Here is a 25,255-nt window from a genome sequence, read left to right as displayed (position 1 = left end):
GTAGATATTTCCATGTTTATGCAGATAGCGGTATAGATATTTCCATGTTTATACAGACGGTGGTGTAGATATTTCCATGTTTATAGAGATGGCGGCGTAGATATTTCCATGTTCATAAAGATGGCGGTGTAAATATTTCCATGTTCGTACGGATGGCAGTGTAGATATTTCCATGTTCATACAGGTGGCGGTGTATATATTTCCATGTTTATACAGATAGCTGTGTTGATATTTCCATGTTCATACAGATAGCGGTGTAGATATTTCCATGTTCATACTGATAACGGTGTAGATATTTCCATGTTCATACAGATAGCGGTGTAGATATTTCCATGTTCATACAGTTAGGGGTGTAGATATTTCCATGTTCATACAAATGGCGGTGTAGATATTTCCTGTTTATACAGATAGCAGTGTAGATATTTCCATGTTTATAGAGATAACAGTGTAGATATTTCCATTGATATACAGATAGCTGTGTAGATATTTGCATGTTCCTACACATAGCGGTGTAGATATTTCAATGTTCATGCAGATAGCGGTGTAGATATTTCCATGTTCCTACAGAGAGCGGTACAGATATTTCCATGTTCATACAGTAAGCGGTGTAGATATTACCATGTTCATACAGATGGCAGTGTAGATATTTACATGTTCATTCAGATGTCGGTGTAGATATTTCCATATTCGTACAGATGGCGTTGTAGATATTTCCATGTTCATAGAGATACCGGTGTAGATATTTCCATGTTCAAACAGATAGCGGTGTAGATATTTCCATGTTCATACAGATAGCGGTGTTGGTATTTCCATGTTCATACAGATAGCGGTGTAGATATTTCCATGTTCGTACAGTTAGCGGTGTAGATATTTCCATGTTCATACAGATGGGGGTGTAGATATTTCCATGTTCGTACAGATAGCGGTGTAGAGATTTCCATGTTCATACAGATAGCGGTGTAGATATTTCCATGTTCATACAGATAGCGGTCTAGATATTTCCAGGTTCATTCCAATAGCGGTGTAGACATTTCCATGTTCATACAGTTAGCGGCGTTGATATTTCCATGTTCATACAGATGGCGGTGTAGATATTTCCATGTTCATATAGATGGCGGTGTAGATATTTACATGTTCATACAGATGGCGGTATAGATATTTCCATGTTCGTACAGACGGCGGTGTAGATATTTCCATGTTTATACAGATAGCAGTGTAGTTATTTCCATGTTTATAGAGATAGCAGTGTAGATATTTCCATTGATATACAGATAGCTGTGTAGATATTTGCATGGTCATACAGATAGCGGTGTAGATATTTCCATGTTCGTACAGATAGCGGTGTAGATATTTCCATGTTGATACAGATAGCGGTGTAGATATTTCCGTGTTCATACAGATAACGGTGTAGATATTTCCATGTTCATACAGATATCGGTGTAGATATTTCCATGTTCATACAGTTAGCGGTGTAGATATTTCCATGTTCATACAGATGGCGGTGTAGATATTTACATGTTCATACAGATGGTGGTGTAGATATTTCCATGTTTATAGAGAAGACGGTCTAGATATTTCCATGTTTACAGAGATAGTGGCGTAGTTATTTCCAAGTTTATAGAGACAGCGTTGTAGATATTTCCATGTTTAAACAGATAGCGGTGAAGATATTTCCATGTTTATACAGATAGCGGTGTAGATATTTCCATGTTTATACAGATAGCCGTGTAGATATATCCATGTTTATAGAGATAGTGGTGTAGATAATTTCAATTTTATACAGAGATCAGTGTAGATATTTCCACGTTCATACAGATAGCGGTGTAGATATTTCCACGTTTATAGAGATGGCGGTGCAGATATTTCCATGTTCATACAGAGGACGGTGTAGATATTTCCATGTTTATTGGGATGGCGGTGTAGATGTTTTCATGTTTACACAGATGGCGGTGTAGATATTTCCAAGTTTGCCCAGATGGCGGTGTAGACATTTCCATGTTTACACAGATAGCGGTGTGGATATTTCCATGTTTATGCAGATAGCAGTGTAGATATTTCCATGTTTATACAGATAGCGGTGCGGATATTTCCATGTTTATTCAGATAGCGGTGCGGATATTTCCATGTTTATGCAGATAATTGGGCAGATATTTCCATGTTTATACAGAAAGCGGTGTAGATATTTCCATCTTAATACAGATGGCGGTGTAGATATGTCCATGTTTGTACAGATGGCGGTGTAGATATTTCCATGTTCATACAGATGGCGGTGTAGATATTTCGAAGTTTATAGAGATAGCGCTGTAGTTATTTCCATATTTATAGAGAAATCTGTGGATATATTTCCATGTATATTCAGATAGCTGTGTAGATAGATCCAGGTTCATGCAGACAGCGGTGTAGATATTTCCATGTTCATCCAGATGCCGGTGTACATATATCCATGTTCATACAGATGGCGGTGAAGATATTTCTATGTTCATACAGATGGTCGTGTAGTTATTTCCATGTTCATACAAATGGCGGTGTAGTTATTTCCATGTTTACAGAGATGGCGGTGTAGATATTTCCATGTTCATAAAAATATCGGTACAGATATTTCCATGTTCATAGAGATGGTGGTGTTGATGTTTCCATATTTATAGTGATAGCAGTGTAGTTATTTCCATGTTTATAGAGATAGTAGTGTAGATATTTCCATTGATATACAGATAGCTGTGTAGATATTTGCATGTTCATAAAGATACCAGTGAAGATATTTCCATGTTCATACAGATAGTTGAGTAGATATTTCCATGTTCATACAGATAGCGGTGTAGATATTTCCATGTTCATACAGATAGCGGTGTAGATATTTCCATGTTCATACAGATAGCGGTGTAGATATTTCCATGTTCATACAGTTAGCGGTTTAGATATTTCCATGTTCATACAGATGGCGGTGTAGATATTTACATGTTCATACAGATGGCGGTGTAGTTATTTCCATGTTCATACAGATAGCGGTGTAGATATTTCCATGTTCATACAGTTAGCGGTGTAGATATTTCCATGTTCATACAGATAGCGGTGTAGATATTTCCAAGTTCATAACAGCAGCGGTGTAGACATTTCCATGTTCATGTATTTAGCGGTGTAGATATTTCCATGTTCATACAGATGGCGAAGATATTTCCATGTTCATACAGATAGCGGTGTAGATATTTCCATGTTCATGCAGTTAGCGGTTTAGATATTTCCATGTTCATACAGATGGCGGTGTAGATATTTCCATGTTCATAGAGATGGCGGTGTAGATATTTCCATATTTATACAGATAGCAGTGTAGTTATTTCCATGTTTATAGAGATAGCAGTGTAGATATTTCCATTGATATACAGATAGCTGTGTAGATATTTGCATGGTCATACAGATAGCGCTGTAGATATTTCCATGTTCGTACAGATAGCTGTGTAGATATTTCCATGTTCATACAGATAGCATTGTAGATATTTCCATGTTCATACAGATAACGGTGTAGATATTTCCATGTTCATACAGATAGCGGTGTAGATGTTTCCATGTTCATACAGTTAGCGGTGTAGATATTTCCATGTTCATACAGATGGCGGTGTAGATATTTTCATGTTCATACAGATGGCGGTATAGATATTTCCATGTTCATACAGATGGCGTTGTAGATATTTCCATGTTCATGGAGATGGTGGTATAAATATTTCCATGTTTATGCAGATAGCGGTATAGATATTTCCATGTTTATACAGATGGTGGTGTAGATATTTCCATGTTTATGGAGATGGCGGTGTAGATATTTCTATGTTCATGGAGATGGCGGTGTAAATATTTCCATGTTTATAGGGATGGCGGAGTAGATATTTTCATGTTTACACAGATGTCGGTGTAGATATTTCCATGTTTACACAGATAACGGTGTAGACATTTCCATGTTTACACAGATAGCGGTGTGGATATTTCCATGTTTATGCAGATAGCGGTGTAGATATTTCCATGTTTATACAGATAGCGGTGCGGATATTTCCATGTTTATACAGATAGTTGGGCAGATATTTCCATGTTTATACAGATAGCGGTGTAGATATTTCCATCTTAATACAGATGGCGGTGTAGATATGTCCATGTTTGTAAAGATGGCGGTGTAGATATTTCTATGTTCATACAGATGGCGGTGTAGATATTTCGAAGTTTATTGAGATAGCGCTGTAGTTATTTCCATATTTATAGAGAAATCTGTGTAGATATTTCCATTTATATTCAGATAGCGGTGTAGATATTTCCATGTTCATACAGAGAGCAGTGTAGATATTTCCAAGTTCATACAGATAGCGGTGTAGATATTTCCACGTTTATAGAGATGGCGGTGTAGATATTTCCATGTTCATACAGAAGATGGTGTAGGTATTTCCATGTTTATAGGGATGGCGGTGTAGATATTCTCATGTTTACACAGATGGCGGTGTAGATATTTCCATGTTTACACAGATAGCGGTGTAGACATTTCCATGTTTACACAGATAGCGGTGTGGATATTTCCATGTTTATGCAGATAGCAGTGTAGATATTTCCATGTTTATACAGATAGCGGTGCGGATATTTCCATGTTTATTCAGATACCGGTGCGGATATTTCCATGTTTATACAGATAGTTGGGCAGATATTTCCATGTTTATACAGACAGCGGTGTAGATATTTCCATCTTAATACAGATGGCTGTGTAGATATGTCCATGATCGTACAGATGGCGGTGTAGATATTTCCATGTTCATACAGAAGGCGGTGTAGATATGTCGAAGTTTATAGAGATAGCGATGTAGTTATTTCCATATTTATAGAGAAATCTGTGTAGATATTTCCATGTAATTTCAGATAGCTGTGTAGATATTTCCATGTTCATCCAGATGCCGTTGTACATATATCCATGTTAATACAAATGGCGGTGAAGATATTTCCATGTTCATACAGATGGCGGTGTAGGTATTTCCATGTTCATACAAATGGCGGTGTAGATATTTCCATATTCATAGAGATGGCGGTGTAGATATTTCCAGGTTCATACAAATTGCGGTGTAGATATTTCCATGTTCATAGAGATGGCGGTGTAGATATTTCCATGTTTATACCGATAGCAGTGTAGTTATTTCCATGTTTATAGAGATACCAGTGTAGATATTTCCATTGATATACAGATAGCTGTGTAGATATTTGCATGTTCATACAGATAGCGGTGAAGATATTTCCATGTTCATACAGATAGTGGTGTAGATATTTCCATGTTCATACAGATATCGGTGTAGATATTTCCATGTTGATACAGATAGCGGTGTAGATATTTCCAAGTTCATACAGATAGCGGTGTAGATATTTAAATGTTCATAGAGTTAGCGGTGTAGATATTTCCATGTTCATATAGATGGCGGTGTAGATATTTACATGTTGATACAGATGGCCGTGTAGATATTTCCATGTTCATACAGATAGCGGTGTAGATATTTCCATGTTCATACAGATAGCGGTGTAGATATTTCCATGTTCATACCAATAGCGGTGTAGACATTTCCATGTTCATACATATAGCGGTGTAGATATTTCCAAGTTCATACAGATGGCGGTGAAGATATTTCCATGTTTATAGGGATGGCGGTGTTGATATTTTCATGTTTACACAGATGGCGGTGTAGATATTTCCCTGTTTACACAGATAGCGGTGTAGACATTTCCATGTTTACACAGATAGCGGTGTGGATATTTCCATGTTTATGCAGATAGCAGTGTAGATATTTCCATGTTTATACAGATAGCGGTGCGGATATTTCCATGTTTATACAGATACTTGGGCAGATATTTCCATGTTTATACAGATAGCGGTGTAGATATTTCCATCTTAATACAGATGGCGGTGTAGATATGTCCATGTTCATCCAGATGCCTGTGTACATATATCCATGTTCATACAGATGGCGGTGAAGATATCTCCATGTTCATACAGATGGTGGTGTAGATATTTCCATGTTCATACAAATGGCGGTGTAGATATTTCCATGTTCATAGAGATGGCGGTGTAGATATTTCCATGTTCATACAAATGGCGGAGTAGATATTTCCATGTTCATAGAGATGGCGGTGTAGATATTTCCATATTTATAGAGATAGCAGTGTAGTTATTTCCATGTTTATAGAGATAGCAGTGTAGATATTTCCATTGATATACAGATAGCTGTGTAGATATTTGCATGTTCATAGAGGTAGCGGTGTAGATATTTGCATGTTCATAGAGATAGCGGTGTATATATTTCCATGTTCATACAGATAGCGGTGTAGATATTTACATGTTCATACAGATAGCGGTGTAGATATTTCCATGTTCATACAGATAGCGGTGTAGATATTTCCATGTTCATACAGTTAGCGGTGTAGATATTCCCCTGTTCATACAGATGGCGGTGTAGATATTTCCATGTTCACACAGATAGCGGTGTAGATATTTCCATGTTCATACAGATAGCCGTTTAGATATTTCCATGTTCATACAGATTGCGGTGTAGATATTTCCATGTTTATACAGATAACCGTGTAGATATTTCCATGTTTATAGAGATAGTGGTGTAGATAATTTCAATTTTATTCAGATAGCAGTGTAGATATTTGCAAATTCATATAGATAGCGGTGTAGATATTTCCACGTTTATAGAGATGGCGGTGTAGATATATCCATGTTCATCCACATGGCGGTGTAGATATTTCCATGTTCATACAGGTGGCGGTGAAGATATTTCCATTTTCATACAGATGGTGGTGTAGATATTTCCATGTTCACACAAATGGCGGTGTAGATATTTCCATGTTCATAGAGATGGCGGTGTAGATATTTCCATGTTCATACCAATGGCAGTGCAGATATTTCCATGCTCATATAGATGGCGATTTAGATATTTCCATGTTTATACAGATAGCAGTGTAGTTATTTCCATGTTTATAGAGATAGCAGTGTAGATATTTCCATTGATATACAGATAGCTGTGTAGATATTTGCATGTTCATAGAGGTAGCGGTGTAGATATTTGCATGTTCATAGAGATAGCGGTGTATATATTTCCATGTTCATACAGATAGCGGTGTAGATATTTCCATGTTCATACAGATAGCCGTTTAGATATTTCCATGTTCATACAGATTGCGGTGTAGATATTTCCATGTTTATACAGATAACCGTGTAGATATTTCCATGTTTATAGAGATAGTGGTGTAGATAATTTCAATTTTATTCAGATAGCAGTGTAGATATTTGCAAATTCATATAGATAGTGGTGTAGATATTTCCACGTTTATAGAGATGGCGGTGTAGATATATCCATGTTCATCCACATGGCGGTGTAGATATTTCCATGTTCATACAGGTGGCGGTGAAGATATTTCCATTTTCATACAGATGGTGGTGTAGATATTTCCATGTTCACACAAATGGCGGTGTAGATATTTCCATGTTCATAGAGATGGCGGTGTAGATATTTCCATGTTCATACCAATGGCAGTGCAGATATTTCCATGCTCATATAGATGGCGATTTAGATATTTCCATGTTTATACAGATAGCAGTGTAGTTATTTCCATGTTTATAGAGATAGCAGTGTAGATAGTTCCATTGATATACAGATAGCTGTGTAGATATTTGCATGTTCATACAGATAGCGGTGTAGATATTTCCATGTTCATACAGATAGCGGTGTAGATATTTCCATGTTCATACAGATAGCGGTGTAGGTATTTCCATGTTCATACAGATAGCGTTGTAGATATTTCCATGTTCATACAGATAGCGGTGTAGATATTTCCATGTTCATACAGATAGCGGTGTAGATATTTCCATGTTCATACAGTTAGCTTTGTAGATATTTCCATGTTTATAGAGATGGCGGTGTAGATATTTCCATGTTTACACAGATGGCGTTGTAGACATTTCCATGTTGACACAGATAGCGGTGTGGATATTTCCATGTTTAAGCAGATAGCGGTGTAGATATTTCCATGTTTATACAGATAGCAGTGCGGATATTTCCATGTTTATACAGACAGTTGGGCAGATATTTCCATGTTCATACAGATGGCGGTGTAGAAATTTCCATGTTCATACAGATGGCGGTGTAGATATTTCGAAGTTTATATAGATAGCGCTATAGTTATTTCCATATTTATAGAGAAATCTGTGTAGTTATTTCCATGTATATGCAGATAGCTGTGTAGATATTTCCATATTCATGCAGATAGCGGTGTAGATATTTCCATGTTCATCCAGATGCCGGTGTAGATATTTCCATGCTCATACAGATGGCGGTGAAGATATTTCCATGTTCATACATATGGCGGTGTAGATATTTCCATGTTCATACAAATGGCGGTGTAGATATTTCCATGTTCATAGAGATGGCGGTGTAGATATTTCCATGTTCATACAAATGGCGGTGTAGATATTTCCATGTTCATAGAGATGGCGGTGTAGATATTTCCATGTTTACAGAGATAGTGGTGTAGTTATTTCCAAGTTTATAGAGACAACGTTGTAGATATTTCCATGTTTATACAGATAGCGGTGAAGATATTTCCATGTTTATACAGATAGCGGTGTAGGTATTTCCATGTTTATACAGATAGCAGTGTAGATATTTCCATGTTTATAGAGATACTGGTGTAGATAATTTCAATTTTATACAGAGAGCAGTGTAGATATTTCCTAGTTCATACAGATAGCGGTGTAGATATTTCCACGTTTATAGAGATGGCGGTGTAGATATTTCCATGTTCATACAGATGGCGGTGTAGATATTCCCATGTTTATGGGGATGGCGGTGTAGATATTTTCATGTTTACACAGAGGGCAGTGTAGATATTTCCATGTTTACACAGATAGCGGTGTAGACATTTCCATGTTTACACAGATAGTGGAGTGGATATTTCCATGTTTATGCAGATAGCAGTGCAGATATTTCCATGTTTATACAGATAGTTGGGCAGATATTTCCATGTTCATACAGATAGCGGTGTAGATATTTCCATGATCATACAGTTAGCGGTGTAGATATTTCCATGTTCATACAGAAGGTGGTGTAGATATTTCTATGTTCATACAGATGGCGGTGTAGATATTTCCATGTTCGCACAGATGGCGGTGTAGATATTTCCATGTTCGCACAGATGGCGGTGAAGATATTTCCATGTTCATAGAGATGGCTTTGTAGATATTCCCATGTTTATGCAGATAGCGGTACAGATATTTCCATGTTTATACAGATGGTGGTGTAGGTATTTCCATGTCTATAGAGATGGCGCTCAAGATATTTCCGTGTTTATAGAGATAGTGGTGTAGATATTTCCATGTTCATATAGATAACGGTGAAGATATTCCCATGTTCATACAAATGGCGGTATAGTTATTTCCATGTTCATACGGATGTCGGTGTGGATATTTCCATGTTCATACCAATAGCGGTGTAGATATTTCCATGTTCATACAGTTAGCGGAGTAGATATTTCCATGTTCATACAGAAGGTGGTGTAGATATTTACATGTTCATACAGATGGTGGTGTAGATATTTCCATGTTCGTATGGATGGCAGTGTAGATATTTCCATGTTCATACAGGTGGCGGTGTAGATATTTCCATGTTCATACAGATAGCGGTGTAGATATTTCCATGTTCATACAGATAGCGGTGTAGATAATTCCATGTTCATACAGTTAGCTGTGTAGATATTGCCATGTTCATACAGATGACGGTGTAGATATTTACATGTTCATACAGATGGCGGTGTAGATATTTCCATGTTCATACAGATAGCGGTGTAGATATTTCCATGTTCATACAGATAGCGGTGTAGATATTTCCATGTTCATACAGATAGCGGTGTAGATATTTCCATGTTCATATAGATAACGGTGAAGATATTTCCATGTTCATACAGATGGCGGTGTAGATATTTCCATGTTTGTACGGATGGCAGTGTAGATATTTCCATGTTCATACAGGTGGCGGTGTAGATATTTCCATGCTTATACAGATAGCAGAGTAGTTATTTCCATGTTAATAGAGATAGCTGTGTGGATATTTCCATTGAAATACAGATAGCTGTGTAGATATTTGCATGTTCATACAGATATCGGTGTAGATATTTCCATGTTCGTACAGATAGCGGTGTAGATATTTCCATGTTCGTACAGATAGCGGTGTAGTAGATATTTCAATGTTCATACAGATAACGGTGTAGATATTTCCGTGTTCATACAGATAGCGGTGTAGATATTTCCATGTTCATACAGTTAGCGGTGTAGATATTTCCATGTTCATACAGATGGCGGTGTAGATATTTACATGTTCATACAAATGGCGATATAGATATTTCCATGTTCGTACAGATGGCGGTGTAGATATTTCCATGTTCATAGAGATGGCGGTGTAGATATTTCCATGTTTATACAGATAGCGGTATAGTTATTTCCATGTTTATACAGATGGTGGTGTAGATATTTCCATGTTTATAGAGATGGCGGTCTAGATATTTCCATGTTTACAGTGATAGTGGTGTAGTTATTTCCAAGTGTATAGAGACAGCGTTGTAGATATTTCCATGTTTATACAGATAGCGGTATAGATATTTCCATGTTTATACAGATGGTGGTGAGGATATTTCCATGTATATAGAGATGGCGGTCTAGATATTTCCATGTTTACAGAGATAGTGGTGTAGATATTTCCAAGTTTATAGAGACAGCGTTGTAGATATTTCCATGTTTATACAGATAGCAGTGAAGATATTTCCATGTTTATACAGATAGCGGTGTAGACATTTCCATGTTTATGCAGATAGCAGTGAAGATATTTCCATGTTTATAGAGATAGTGGTGTAGATAATTTCAGTTTTATACAAAGTGCAGTGTAGATATTTCCAACTTCATACAGATAGTGGTGTAGATATTTCCAGGTTCATACAAATTGCGGTGTAGATATTTACATGTTCATACAAATGGCGGTATAGTTATTTCCATGTTCGTACAGATGGCGGTGTGGATATTTCCATGTTCATACCAATAGCGGTGTAGATATTTCCATGTTCATACAGATAGCGGTGTAGATATTTCCATGTTCATACAGAAGGCGGTGTAGATATTTACATGTTCATACAGATGGCGGTGTAGATATTTACATGTTCATACAAATGGCGATATAGATATTTCCATGTTCGTACATATGGCGGTGTAGATATTTCCATGTTCATAGAGATGGCGGTGTAGATATTTCCATGTTTATGCAGATAGCGGTATGGTTATTTCCATGTTTATACAGATGGTGGTGTAGATATTTCCATTGATATACAGATAGCTGTGTAGATATTTGCGTGTTCATAGAGATAGCGGTGTAGATATTTTCATGTTCATACAGATTGCGGTGTAGATATTTCCATGTTCATACTGTTAGCGGTGTAGATATTTCCATGTTCATTCAGATAGCGGTGTAGATATTTCCATGTTCATACAGTTAGCGGTATAGATATTTCCATGTTCATACAGATGGCGGTGTAGATATTTACATGTTCATACAGATGGCGGTGTAGATATTTCCATGTTCATACAGATAGCGGTGTAGATATTTCCATGTTCATACAGATAGCGGTGTAGATATTTCCATGTTCATACAGATAGAGGCGTAGATATTTCCATGTTCATACCAATAGCGGTGTAGACATTTCCATGTTCATACATTTAGCGGTGTAGATATTTCCATGTTCATACAGATGGCGGTGAAGATATTTCCATGTTCATACAGATGGCGGTGTAGATATTTCCATGTTTGTACGGATGGCAGTGTAGATATTTCCATGTTCATACAGGTGGCGGTGTAGATATTTCCATGTTTATACAGATAGCAGTGTAGTTATTTCCATGTTAATAGAGATATCTGTGTAGATATTTCCATTGATATACAGATAGCTGTGTAGATATTTGCATGTTCATACAGATAGCGGTGTAGATATTTCCATGTTCGTACAGATAGCGGTGTAGATATTTCCATGTTCATACAGATAGCGGTGTAGATATTTCCATGTTCATACAGATAACGGTGTAGACATTTCCATGTTCATACAGACAGCGGTGTAGATATTTACATGTTCATACAGTTAGCGGTGTAGGTATTTCCATGTTCATACAGATGGCGGTGTAGATATTTACATGTTCATACAGATGGCGGTGTAGATATTTCCATGTTTATGCAGATAGCGGTATAGATATTTCCATGTTTATATAGATGGTGGTGTAGATATTTCCATGTATATAGAGATGGCGGTCTAGATATTTCCATGTTTACAGAGATAGTGGTGTAGTTATTTCCAAGTTTATAGTGACAGCGTTGTAGATATTTCCGTGTTTATACAGATAGCGGTGAAGATATTTCCATGTTTATACAGATAGCGGTGAAGATATTTCCATGTTTATAGAGATAGCAGTGTAGATAGGTCCATTTTTATAGAGATAGTGGTGTAGATAATTTCAATTCTATACAGAGAGCAGTGTAGATATTTCCAAGTTCATACAGATAGCGGTGTAGATATTTCCACGTTTATAGAGATGGCGGTGTAGATATTTCCATGTTCATACTGATGGCGGTGTAGATATTTCCATGTTTATAGGGATGGCGGTGTAGATATTTTCATGTTTACACAGATGGCGGTGTAGATATTTCCATGTTTACACAGATAGCGGTGTAGACATTTCCATGTTTACACAGATAGCGGTGTGGATATTTCCATGTTTATGCAGATAGCAGTGTAGATATTTCCATGTTTATACAGATAGCAGTGCCGATATTTCCATGTTTATACAGATAGTTGGGCAGATATTTCCATGTTTATACAGATAGCGGTGTAGATATTTCCATTTTAATACAGATGGCGGTGTAGATATGTCCATGTTTGTTCAGATGGCAATGTAGATATTTCCATGTTCATACAGATGGCGGTGTAGATATTTCGAAGTTTATAGAGATAGCGCTGTAGTTATTTCCATATTTATAGAGAAATCTATGTAGATATTTCCACGTATATTCAGATAGCTGTGTAGATATTTCCATGTTCAGGCAGATAGCGGTGTAGATATTTCCATGTTCATCCAGATGCCGGTGTACATATATCCATGTTCATACAGATGGTGGTGAAGATATTTCCATGTTCATACAGACGGTGGTGTAGATATTTCCATGTTCATACAAATGGCGGTGTAGATATTTCCATGTTCATAGAGATGGCGGTGCAGATATTTCCATGTTCATACAAATCGCGTGCAGATATTTCCATCTTCATAGAGATGGCGGTGTAGATATTTCCGTATTTATACAGATAGCAGTGTAGTTATTTCCACGTTTATAGAGATAGCAGTGTAGATATTTCCATTGATATACAGATAGCTGTGTAGATATTTGCATGGTCATACAGATAGCGGTGTAGATATTTCCATGTTCATATAGATAGCGGTGTAGATATTTCCATGTTTTTACAGATAGCAGTGTAGATATTTCCATGTTCATACAGATAGCGGTGTAGATATTTCCATGTTCATACAGGTGGCGGTGTAGCTATTTCCATGTTTATACAGATAGCAGTGTAGTTATTTCCATGTTTATAAAGACAGCTGTGTAGATATTTCCATTGATATACAGATAGCTGTGTAGATATTTGCGTGTTCATACAGATAGCAGTGTAGATATTTCCATGTTCGTACTGATAGCAGTGTAGATATTTCCATGTTCATACAGATAGCGGTGTAGATATTTCCATGTTCATACAGATAACGGTGTAGATATTTCCATGTTCATACAGATAGCGGTGTAGATATTTCCATGTTCATACAGTTAGCGGTGTAGATATTTCCATGTTCATACAGATGGCAGTGTAGATATTTACATGTTCATACAGATGGCGGTATAGATATTTCCACGTTCGTACAGATGGCGGTGTAGATATTTCCATGTTCATAGAGATGGCGGTGTAGATACTTCCATGTTTATGCCGATAACGGTATAGATATTTCCATGTTTATACAGATGGTGGTGTAGATATTTCCATGTTTATAGAGATTGCGGTCTAGATATTTCCATGTTTACAGAGATAGTGGTGTAGTTATTTCCAAGTTTATAGAGACAGCGTTGTAGATATTTCCATGTTTATACAGATAGCGGTAAAGATATTTCCATGTTTATACAGATAGCAGTGTAGATATTTCCAAGTTTATACAGATAGCAGTGTAGATATTTCCATGTTTATAGAGATAGTGGTGTAGATAATTTCAATTTCATACAGAGAGCAGTGTAGATATTTCCAAGTTCATACAGATAGCGGTGTAGTTATTTCCACGTTTACAGAGATGGCGGTGTAGATATTTCCATGTTCATACAGAGGACGGTGTATATATTTCCATGTTTATAGGGATAGCGGTGTAGATATTTTCATGTTTACACAGATGGCGGCGTAGATATTTCCATGTTTACGCAGATAGCGGTGTAGACATTTCCATGTTTACACAGATAGCGGTGTGGATATTTCCATGTTTATGCAGATAGCAGTGTAGATATTTCCATGTTTATACAGATAGCGGTGCGGATATTTCCATTTTTATTCAGATAGCGGAGCGGATATTTCCATGTTTATACAGATAGTTGGGCAGATATTTCCATGTTTATGCAGATAGCGGTGTAGATATTTCCATCTTAATATAGATGGCGGTGTAGATATGTCCATGTTCATACAGATGGCGGTGTAGATATTTCCATGTTCATAGAGATGGCGGTGTAGATATTTCCATATTTATGCAGATAGCGGTATAGATATTTCCATGTTTATTCAGATGGTGGTGTAGATATTTCCATGTTTATAGAGATGGAGGTCTAGATATTTCCATGTTTACAGAGATAGTGGTGTAGTTATTTCCAAGTTTATAGAGACAGCGTTGTAAATATTTCCATGTTTATACAGATAGCTGTGATGATATTTCCTTGTTTATACAGAGAGCGGTGTAGATATTTCCATGTTTATAGAGATAGTGGTGTAGATAATTTCAATTTTATACAGAGAGCAGTGTAGATATTTCCAAGTTCATACAGATAGCGGTGTAGATATTTCCACGTTTATAGAGATGGCGGTGTAGATATTTCCATGTTCATACAGATGGCGGTGTAGATATTTCCATGTTTATAGGGATGGCGGTGTAGATATTTTCATGTTTACACAGATGGCGGTGTAGATATTTCCATGTTTACACAGATAGCGGTGTAGACATTTCCATGTTTACACAGATAGCGGTGTGGATATTTCCATGTTTATGCAGATAGCTGTGTAGATATTTGCATGTTCATACAGATAGCAGTGTAGATATTTCCATGTTCAGATAGCGGTGTAGATATTTCCATATTCATACAGATAGCGGTGTAGATATTTCCATGTTCATACAGATAGCGGTGTAGATATTTCAATGTTCATACAGATAGCGGTGTAGATATTTCCATGTTCATACAGTTAGCGGTGTAGATATTTCCATGTTCATACAGATGGCGGTGTAGATATTTACATGTTCATACAGATGGCCGTGTAGATATTTCCATGTTCATAGAGATAGCGGTGTAGAGATTTCCATGTTCCTACAGATAGCGGTGTAGATATTTCCATGTTGATACAGATAGCGGTGTAGAGATTTCCATGTTCATACAGATAGCGGTGTAGATATTTCCATGTTCATACAGATAGCGGTATAGGTATATCCATGTTTATACAGATGGTGGTGTGGATATTTCCATGTATATAGAGATGGCGGTCTAGATATTTCCATGTTTACAGAGATAGTGGTGTAGTTATTTCCAAGTTTATAGAGACAGCGTTGTAGATATTTCCATGTTTATACAGATAGCAGTGAAGATATTTCCATGTTTATACAGATAGCGGTGTAGACATTTCCATGTTTATACAGATGGTGGTGTAGATATTTCCATGTATATAGAGATGGCGGTCTAGATATTTCCATGTTTACAGAGATAGTGGTGTAGTTATTTCCAAGTTTATAGTGACAGCGTTGTAGATATTTCCATGTTTATACAGATAGCGGTGAAGATATTTCCATGTTTATACAGATAGCGGTGGAGATATTTCCATGTTAATAGAGATAGCAGTGTTGATAGGTCCATTTTTATAGAGATAGTGTTGTAGATAATTTCAATTCTATACAGAGAGCAGTGTAGATATTTCCAAGTTCATACAGATAGCGGTGTAGTTATTTCCACGTTTATAGAGATGGCGGTGTAGATATTTCCATGTTCATACTGATGGCGGTGTAGATATTTCCATGTTTATAGGGATGGCGGTGTAGATATTTTCATGTTTACACAGATGGCGGTGTAGATATTTCCATGTTTACCCAGATAGCGGTGTAGACATTTCCATGTTTACACAGATAGCGGTGTGGATATTTCCATGTTTATGCAGATAGCAGTGTAGTTATTTCCATGTTTATAGAGATAGCAGTGTAGATATTTCCATTGATATACAGATAGCTGTGTAGATATTTGCATGGTCATACAGATTGCGGTGTAGATATTTCCATGTTCATATAGATAGCGGTGTAGATATTTCCATGTTCGTACTGATAGCAGTGTAGATATTTCCATGTTCATACAGATAGCGGTGTAGATATTTCCATGTTCATACAGTTAGCGGTATAGATATTTCCATGTTCATACAGATGGCGGTGTAGATATTTACATGTTCATACAGATGGCGGTGTAGACATTTCCATGTTCATACAGCGAGCGGTGTAGATATTTCCATGTTCATACAGATAGAGGTGTAGATATTTCCATGTTCATACAGATAGAGGCGTAGATATTTCCATGTTCATACCAATAGCGTTGAAGACATTTCCATGTTCATACATTTATCGGTGTAGATATTTCAATGTTCATACAGATGGCGGTCAAGATATTTCCATGTTCATACAGATGGCGGTGTAGATATTTCCATGTTTGTACGGATGGCAGTGTAGATATTTCCATGTTCATTCAGGTGGCGGTGTAGATATTTCCATGTTTGTACAGATAGCAGTGTAGTTATTTCCATGTTAATAGAGATATCTGTGTAGATATTTCCATTGATATACAGATAGCTGTGTAGATATTTGCATGTTCATACAGATAGCGGTGAAGATATTTCCATGTTTATACAGATAGCGGTGAAGATATTTCCATGTTTATAGAGATAGCAGTGTAGATAGGTCCATTTTTATAGAGATAGTGGTGTAGATAATTTCAATTCTATACAGAGAGCAGTGTAGATATTTCCAAGTTCATACAGATAGCGTTGTAGATATTTCCACGTTTATAGAGATGGCGGTGTAGATATTTCCATGTTCATACTGATGGCGGTGTAGATATTTCTATGTTTATACGGATGGCGGTGTAGATATTTTCATGTTTACACAGATGGCGGTGTAGATATTTCCATGTTTACACAGATAGCGATGTGGATATTTCCATGTTTATGCAGATAGCAGTGTAGATATTTCCATGTTTATACAGATAGCGGTGCGGATATTTCCATGTTTATACAGATAGTTGGGCAGACATTTCCATGTTTATACAGATAGCGGTGTAGATATTTCCATCTTAATACAGATGGCGGTGTAGATATGTCCATGTTTGTACAGATGGCAGTGTAGATATTTCCATGTTCATACAGATGGCGGTGTAGATATTTCGAAGTTTATAGAGATAGCGCTGTAGTTATTTCCATATTTATAGAGAAATCTATGTAGATATTTCCACGTATATTCAGATAGCTGTGTAGATATTTCCATGTTCAGGCAGATAGCGGTGTAGATATTTCCATGTTCATCCAGATGCCGGTGTACATATATCCATGTTCATACAGATGGTGGTGAAGATATTTCCATGTTCATACAGATGGTGGTGTAGATATTTCCATGTTCATACAAATGGCGGTGTAGATATTTCCATGTTCATAGAGATGGCGGTGCAGATATTTCCATGTTCATACAAATCGTGGTGCAGATATTTCCATCTTCATAGAGATGGCGGTGTAGATATTTCCGTATTTATAGAGATAGCAGTGTAGTTATTTCCATGTTTATAGAGATAGCAGTGTAGATATTTCCATTGATATACAGATAGCTGGGTAGATATTTGCATGGTCATACAGATATCGGTGTAGATATTTCCATGTTCATATAGATAGCGGTGTAGATATTTCCATGTTTTTACAGATAGCAGTGTAGATATTTCCATGTTCATACAGATAGCGGTGTAGATATTTCCATGTTCATACAGCTGGCGGTGTAGCTATTTCCATGTTTATACAGATAGCAGTGTAGTTATTTCCATGTTTATAAAGACAGCTGTGTAGATATTTCCATTGATATACAGATAGCTGTGTAGATATTTGCGTGTTCATACAGATAGCAGTGTAGATATTTCCATGTTCGTACTGATAGCAGTGTAGATATTTCCATGTTCATACAGATAGCGGTGTAGATATTTCCATGTTCATACAGATAACGGTGTAGATATTTCCATGTTCATACAGATAGCGGTGTAGATATTTCCATGTTCATACAGTTAGCGGTGTAGATATTTCCATGTTCATACAGATGGCGGTGTAGATATTTACATGTTCATACAGATGGCGGTATACATATTTCCACGTTCGTACAGATGGCGGTGTAGATATTTCCATGTTCATAGAGATGGCGGTGTAGATACTTCCATGTTTATGCCGATAACGGTATAGATATTTCCATGTTTATACAGATGGTGGTGTAGATATTTCCATGTTTATAGAGATGGCGGTCTAGATATTTCCATGTTTACAGAGATAGTGGTGTAGTTATTTCCAAGTTTATAGAGACAGCGTTGTAGATATTTCCATGTTTATACAGATAGCGGTAAAGATATTTCCATGTTTATACAGATAGCGGTGTAGATATTTCCACGTTTACAGAGATGCCGGTGTAGATATTTCCATGTTCATACAGAGGACGGTGTAGATATTTCCATGTTTATAGGGATGGCGGTGTAGATATTTTCATGTTTACACAGATGGCGGCGTAGATATTTCCATGTTTACGCAGATAGCGGTGTAGACATTTCCATGTTTACACAGATAGCGGTGTGGATATTTCCATGCTTATGCAGATAGCAGTGTAGATATTTCCATGTTTATACAGATAGCGGTGCAGATATTTCCATGTTTATTCAGATAGCGGAGCGGATATTTCCATGTTTATACAAATAGTTGGGCAGATATTTCCATGTTTATGCAGATAGCGGTGTAGATATTTCCATCTTAATTCAGATGGCGGTGTAGATATGTCCATGTTCATACAGATGGCGGTGTAGATATTTCCATGTTCATACAGATGTCGGTGTAGATATTTCGAAGTTTATAGAGATAGCGCTGTAGTTATTTCCATATTTATGGAGAAATCTGTGTAGATATTTCCATGTATATTCAGATAGCTGTGTAGATATTTCCATGTTCATACAGATAGCAGTGTAGATATTTCCATGTTCATCCAGATGCTAGTGTACATCTATCCATGTTCATACAGATGGCGGTGAAGATATTTCCATGTTCATACAGATGGTGGTGTAGATATTTCCATGTTTATAGGGATGGCGGTGTAGATATTTTCATGTTTTCACAGATGGCGGTGTAGATATTTCCATGTTTACACAGATAGCGGTGTGGATATTTCCATGTTTATGCAGATAGCAGTGTAGATATTTCCATGTTTATACAGATAGCGGTGAGGATATTTCCATGTTTATTCAGATAGCGGAGCGGATATTTCCATGTTTTTACAGATAGTTTGGCAGATATTTCCATGTTTATGCAGATAGCGGTGTAGATATTTCCATCTAAATACAGATGGCGGTGTAGATATGTCCATGTTCATATAGATGGCGGTGTAGATATTTCCATGTTCATAGAGATGGCGGTGTAGATATTTCCATGTTTATGCAGATAGCGGTATAGATATTTCCATGTTTATTCAGATGGCGGTGTAGATATTTCCATGTTTATAGAGATGGAGGTCTAGATATTTCCATGTTTACAGAGATAGTGGTGTAGTTATTTCCAAGTTTATAGAGACAGCGTTGTAAATATTTCCATGTTTATACAGATAGCTGTGATGATATTTCCTTGTTTATACAGAGAGCGGTGTAGATATTTCCATGTTTATAGTGATAGTGGTGTAGATAATTTCAATTTTATACAGAGAGCAGTGTAGATATTTCCAAGTTCATACAGATAGCGGTGTAGATATTTCCACGTTTATAGAGATGGCGGTGTAGATATTTCCATGTTCATACAGATGGCGGTGTAGATATTTCCATGTTTATAGGGATGGCGGTGTAGATATTTTCATGTTTACACGGATGGCGGTGTAGATATTTCCATGTTTACACAGATAACGGTGTAGACATTTCCATGTTTACACAGATAGCGGTGTGGATATTTCCATGTTTATGCAGATAGCTGTGTAGATATTTGCATGTTCATACAGATAGCGGTGTAGATATTTCCATGTTCATACAGATAGCGGTGTAGATATTTCCATATTCATACAGATAGCGGTGTAGATATTTCCATGTCCATACAGATAGCGGTGTAGATATTTCCATGTTCATACAGATAGCGGTGTAGATATTTCCATGTTCATACAGTTAGCCGTGTAGATATTTAAATGTTCATACAGATGGCGGTGTAGATATTTACATGTTCATACAGATGGAGGTGTAGATATTTCCATGTTCATAGAGATAGCGGTGTAGAGATTTCCATGTTCATACAGATAGCGGTGTAGATATTTCCATGTTTATACAGATAGCGGTGTAGAGATTTCCATGTTCATACAGATAGCGGTGTAGATATTTACATGTTCATACAAATGGCGATATAGATATTTCCATGTTCGTACAGATGGCGGTGTAGATATTTCCATGTTCATAGAGATGGCGGTGTAGATATTTCCATGTTTATGCAGATAGCGGTATAGTTATTTCCATGTTTATAAAGACAGCTGTGTAGATATTTCCATTGATATACAGATAGCTGTGTAGATATTTGCGTGTTCATACAGATAGCAGTGTAGATATTTCCATGTTCGTACTGATAGCAGTGTAGATATTTCCATGTTCATACAGATAGCGGTGTAGATATTTCCATGTTCATACAGATAACGGTGTAGATATTTCCATGTTCATACAGATAGCGGTGTAGATATTTCCATGTTCATACAGTTAGCGGTGTAGATATTTCCATGTTCATACAGATGGCGGTGTAGATATTTACATGTTCATACAGATGGCGGTATAGATATTTCCACGTTCGTACAGATGGCGGTGTAGATATTTCCATGTTCATAGAGATGGCGGTGTAGATACTTCCATGTTTATGCCGATAACGGTATAGATATTTCCATGTTTATACAGATGGTGGTGTAGATATTTCCATGTTTATAGAGATGGCGGTCTAGATATTTCCATGTTTACAGAGATAGTGGTGTAGTTATTTCCAAGTTTATAGAGACAGCGTTGTAGATATTTCCATGTTTATACAGATAGCGGTAAAGATATTTCCATGTTTATACAGATAGCGGTGTAGATATTTCCACGTTTACAGAGATGCCGGTGTAGATATTTCCATGTTCATACAGAGGACGGTGTAGATATTTCCATGTTTATAGGGATGGCGGTGTAGATATTTTCATGTTTACACAGATGGCGGCGTAGATATTTCCATGTTTACGCAGATAGCGGTGTAGACATTTCCATGTTTACACAGATAGCGGTGTGGATATTTCCATGCTTATGCAGATAGCAGTGTAGATATTTCCATGTTTATACAGATAGCGGTGCAGATATTTCCATGTTTATTCAGATAGCGGAGCGGATATTTCCATGTTTATACAAATAGTTGGGCAGATATTTCCATGTTTATGCAGATAGCGGTGTAGATATTTCCATCTTAATTCAGATGGCGGTGTAGATATGTCCATGTTCATACAGATGGCGGTGTAGATATTTCCATGTTCATACAGATGTCGGTGTAGATATTTCGAAGTTTATAGAGATAGCGCTGTAGTTATTTCCATATTTATGGAGAAATCTGTGTAGATATTTCCATGTATATTCAGATAGCTGTGTAGATATTTCCATGTTCATACAGATAGCAGTGTAGATATTTCCATGTTCATCCAGATGCTAGTGTACATATATCCATGTTCATACAGATGGCGGTGAAGATATTTCCATGTTCATACAGATGGTGGTGTAGATATTTCCATGTTTATAGGGATGGCGGTGTAGATATTTTCATGTTTTCACAGATGGCGGTGTAGATATTTCCATGTTTACACAGATAGCGGTGTGGATATTTCCATGTTTATGCAGATAGCAGTGTAGATATTTCCATGTTTATACAGATAGCGGTGAGGATATTTCCATGTTTATTCAGATAGCGGAGCGGATATTTCCATGTTTTTACAGATAGTTTGGCAGATATTTCCATGTTTATGCAGATAGCGGTGTAGATATTTCCATCTAAATACAGATGGCGGTGTAGATATGTCCATGTTCATATAGATGGCGGTGTAGATATTTCCATGTTCATAGAGATGGCGGTGTAGATATTTCCATGTTTATGCAGATAGCGGTATAGATATTTCCATGTTTATTCAGATGGCGGTGTAGATATTTCCATGTTTATAGAGATGGAGGTCTAGATATTTCCATGTTTACAGAGATAGTGGTGTAGTTATTTCCAAGTTTATAGAGACAGCGTTGTAAATATTTCCATGTTTATACAGATAGCTGTGATGATATTTCCTTGTTTATACAGAGAGCGGTGTAGATATTTCCATGTTTATAGTGATAGTGGTGTAGATAATTTCAATTTTATACAGAGAGCAGTGTAGATATTTCCAAGTTCATACAGATAGCGGTGTAGATATTTCCACGTTTATAGAGATGGCAGTGTAGATATTTCCATGTTCATACAGATGGCGGTGTAGATATTTCCATGTTTATAGGGATGGCGGTGTAGATATTTTCATGTTTACACGGATGGCGGTGTAGATATTTCCATGTTTACACAGATAACGGTGTAGACATTTCCATGTTTACACAGATAGCGGTGTGGATATTTCCATGTTTATGCAGATAGCTGTGTAGATATTTGCATGTTCATACAGATAGCGGTGTAGATATTTCCATGTTCATACAGATAGCGGTGTAGATATTTCCATATTCATACAGATAGCGGTGTAGATATTTCCATGTCCATACAGATAGCGGTGTAGATATTTCCATGTTCATACAGATAGCGGTGTAGATATTTCCATGTTCATACAGTTAGCCGTGTAGATATTTAAATGTTCATACAGATGGCGGTGTAGATATTTACATGTTCATACAGATGGAGGTGTAGATATTTCCATGTTCATAGAGATAGCGGTGTAGAGATTTCCATGTTCATACAGATAGCGGTGTAGATATTTCCATGTTTATACAGATAGCGGTGTAGAGATTTCCATGTTCATACAGATAGCGGTGTAGATATTTACATGTTCATACAAATGGCGATATAGATATTTCCATGTTCGTACAGATGGCGGTGTAGATATTTCCATGTTCATAGAGATGGCGGTGTAGATATTTCCATGTTTATGCAGATAGCGGTATAGTTATTTCCATGTTTATACAGATGGTGGTGTAGATATTTCCATGTTTATAGAGATGGCGGTCTAGATATTTCCATGTTTACAGAGATAGTGGTGTAGTTATTTCCAAGTTTATAGAGACAGCGTTGTAGTTATTTCCATGTTTATACAGATAGCGGTATAGATATTTCCATGTTTATACAGATGGTGGTGTGGATATTTCCATGTATATAGAGATGGCGGTCTAGATATTTCCATGTTTACAGAGATAGTGGTGTAGTTATTTCCAAGTTTATAGAGACAGCGTTGTAGATATTTCCATGTTTATACAGATAGCAGTGAAGATATTTCCATGTTTATACAGATAGCGGTGTAGACATTTCCATGTTTATGCAGATAGCAGTGAAGATATTTCCATGTTTATAGAGATAGTGGTGTAGATAATTTCAATTTTATACAAAGTGCAGTGTAGATATTTCCAAGTTCATACAGATAGTGTAGGTATTTCCAGGTTCATACAAATGGCGGTGTAGATATTTACATGTTCATACAAATGGCGGTATAGTTATTTCCATGTTCGTACAGATGGCGGTGTGGATATTTCCATGTTCATACCAATAGCGGTGTAGATATTTCCATGTTCATACAGATAGCGGTGTAGATATTTCCATGTTCATACAGAAGGCGGTGTAGATATTTACATGTTCATACAGATGGCGGTGTAGATATTTCCATGTTCGTACGGATGGCAGTGTAGATATTTCCATGTTCATACAGGTGGCGGTGTAGATATTTCCATGTTTATACAGATAGCAGTGTAGTTATTTCCATGTTTATAGAGAGAGCTGTGTAGATATTTCCATTGATATACAGATAGCTGTGTAGATATTTGCATGTTCATACAGACATCGGTGTAGATATTTCCATGTTCGTACAGGTAGCGATGTAGATATTTCCATGTTCATACAGATAACGGTGTAGATATTTCCGTGTTCATACAGATAGCGGTGTAGATATTTCCATGTTCATACAGTTAGCGGTGTAGATATTTCCATGTTCATACAGATGGCGGTGTAGATATTTCCATGTTCATACAGATGGCGGTGTAGATATTTCCATGTTCATAGAGATGGCTGAGTAGATATTTCCATGTTTATGCAGATAGCGGTATGGTTATTTCCATGTTTATACAGATGGTGGTGTAGATATTTCCATGTTTATAGAGATGGCGATCTAGATATTTCCATGTTTACAGAGATAGTGGTGTAGTTATTTCCAAGTTTATAGAGACAGCGTTGTAGATATTTCCATGTTTATACAGATAGCGGTGAAGATATTTCCATGTTTACACAGATAGCGGTGTAGATATTTCCATGTTCATACAGGTGGCGGTGTAGATATTTCCATGTTTATACAGATAGCAGTGTAGTTATTACCATGTTTATAGAGATAGCACTGTAGATATTTCCATTG

The sequence above is a fragment of the Gorilla gorilla genome, chromosome 11 (genome assembly GCF_029281585.2).
Source record: "Gorilla gorilla gorilla isolate KB3781 chromosome 11, NHGRI_mGorGor1-v2.1_pri, whole genome shotgun sequence".
In the NCBI taxonomy this organism is placed as follows: domain Eukaryota; kingdom Metazoa; phylum Chordata; class Mammalia; order Primates; family Hominidae; genus Gorilla; species Gorilla gorilla.
Note: the sequence above shows the minus strand (reverse complement) of the source record.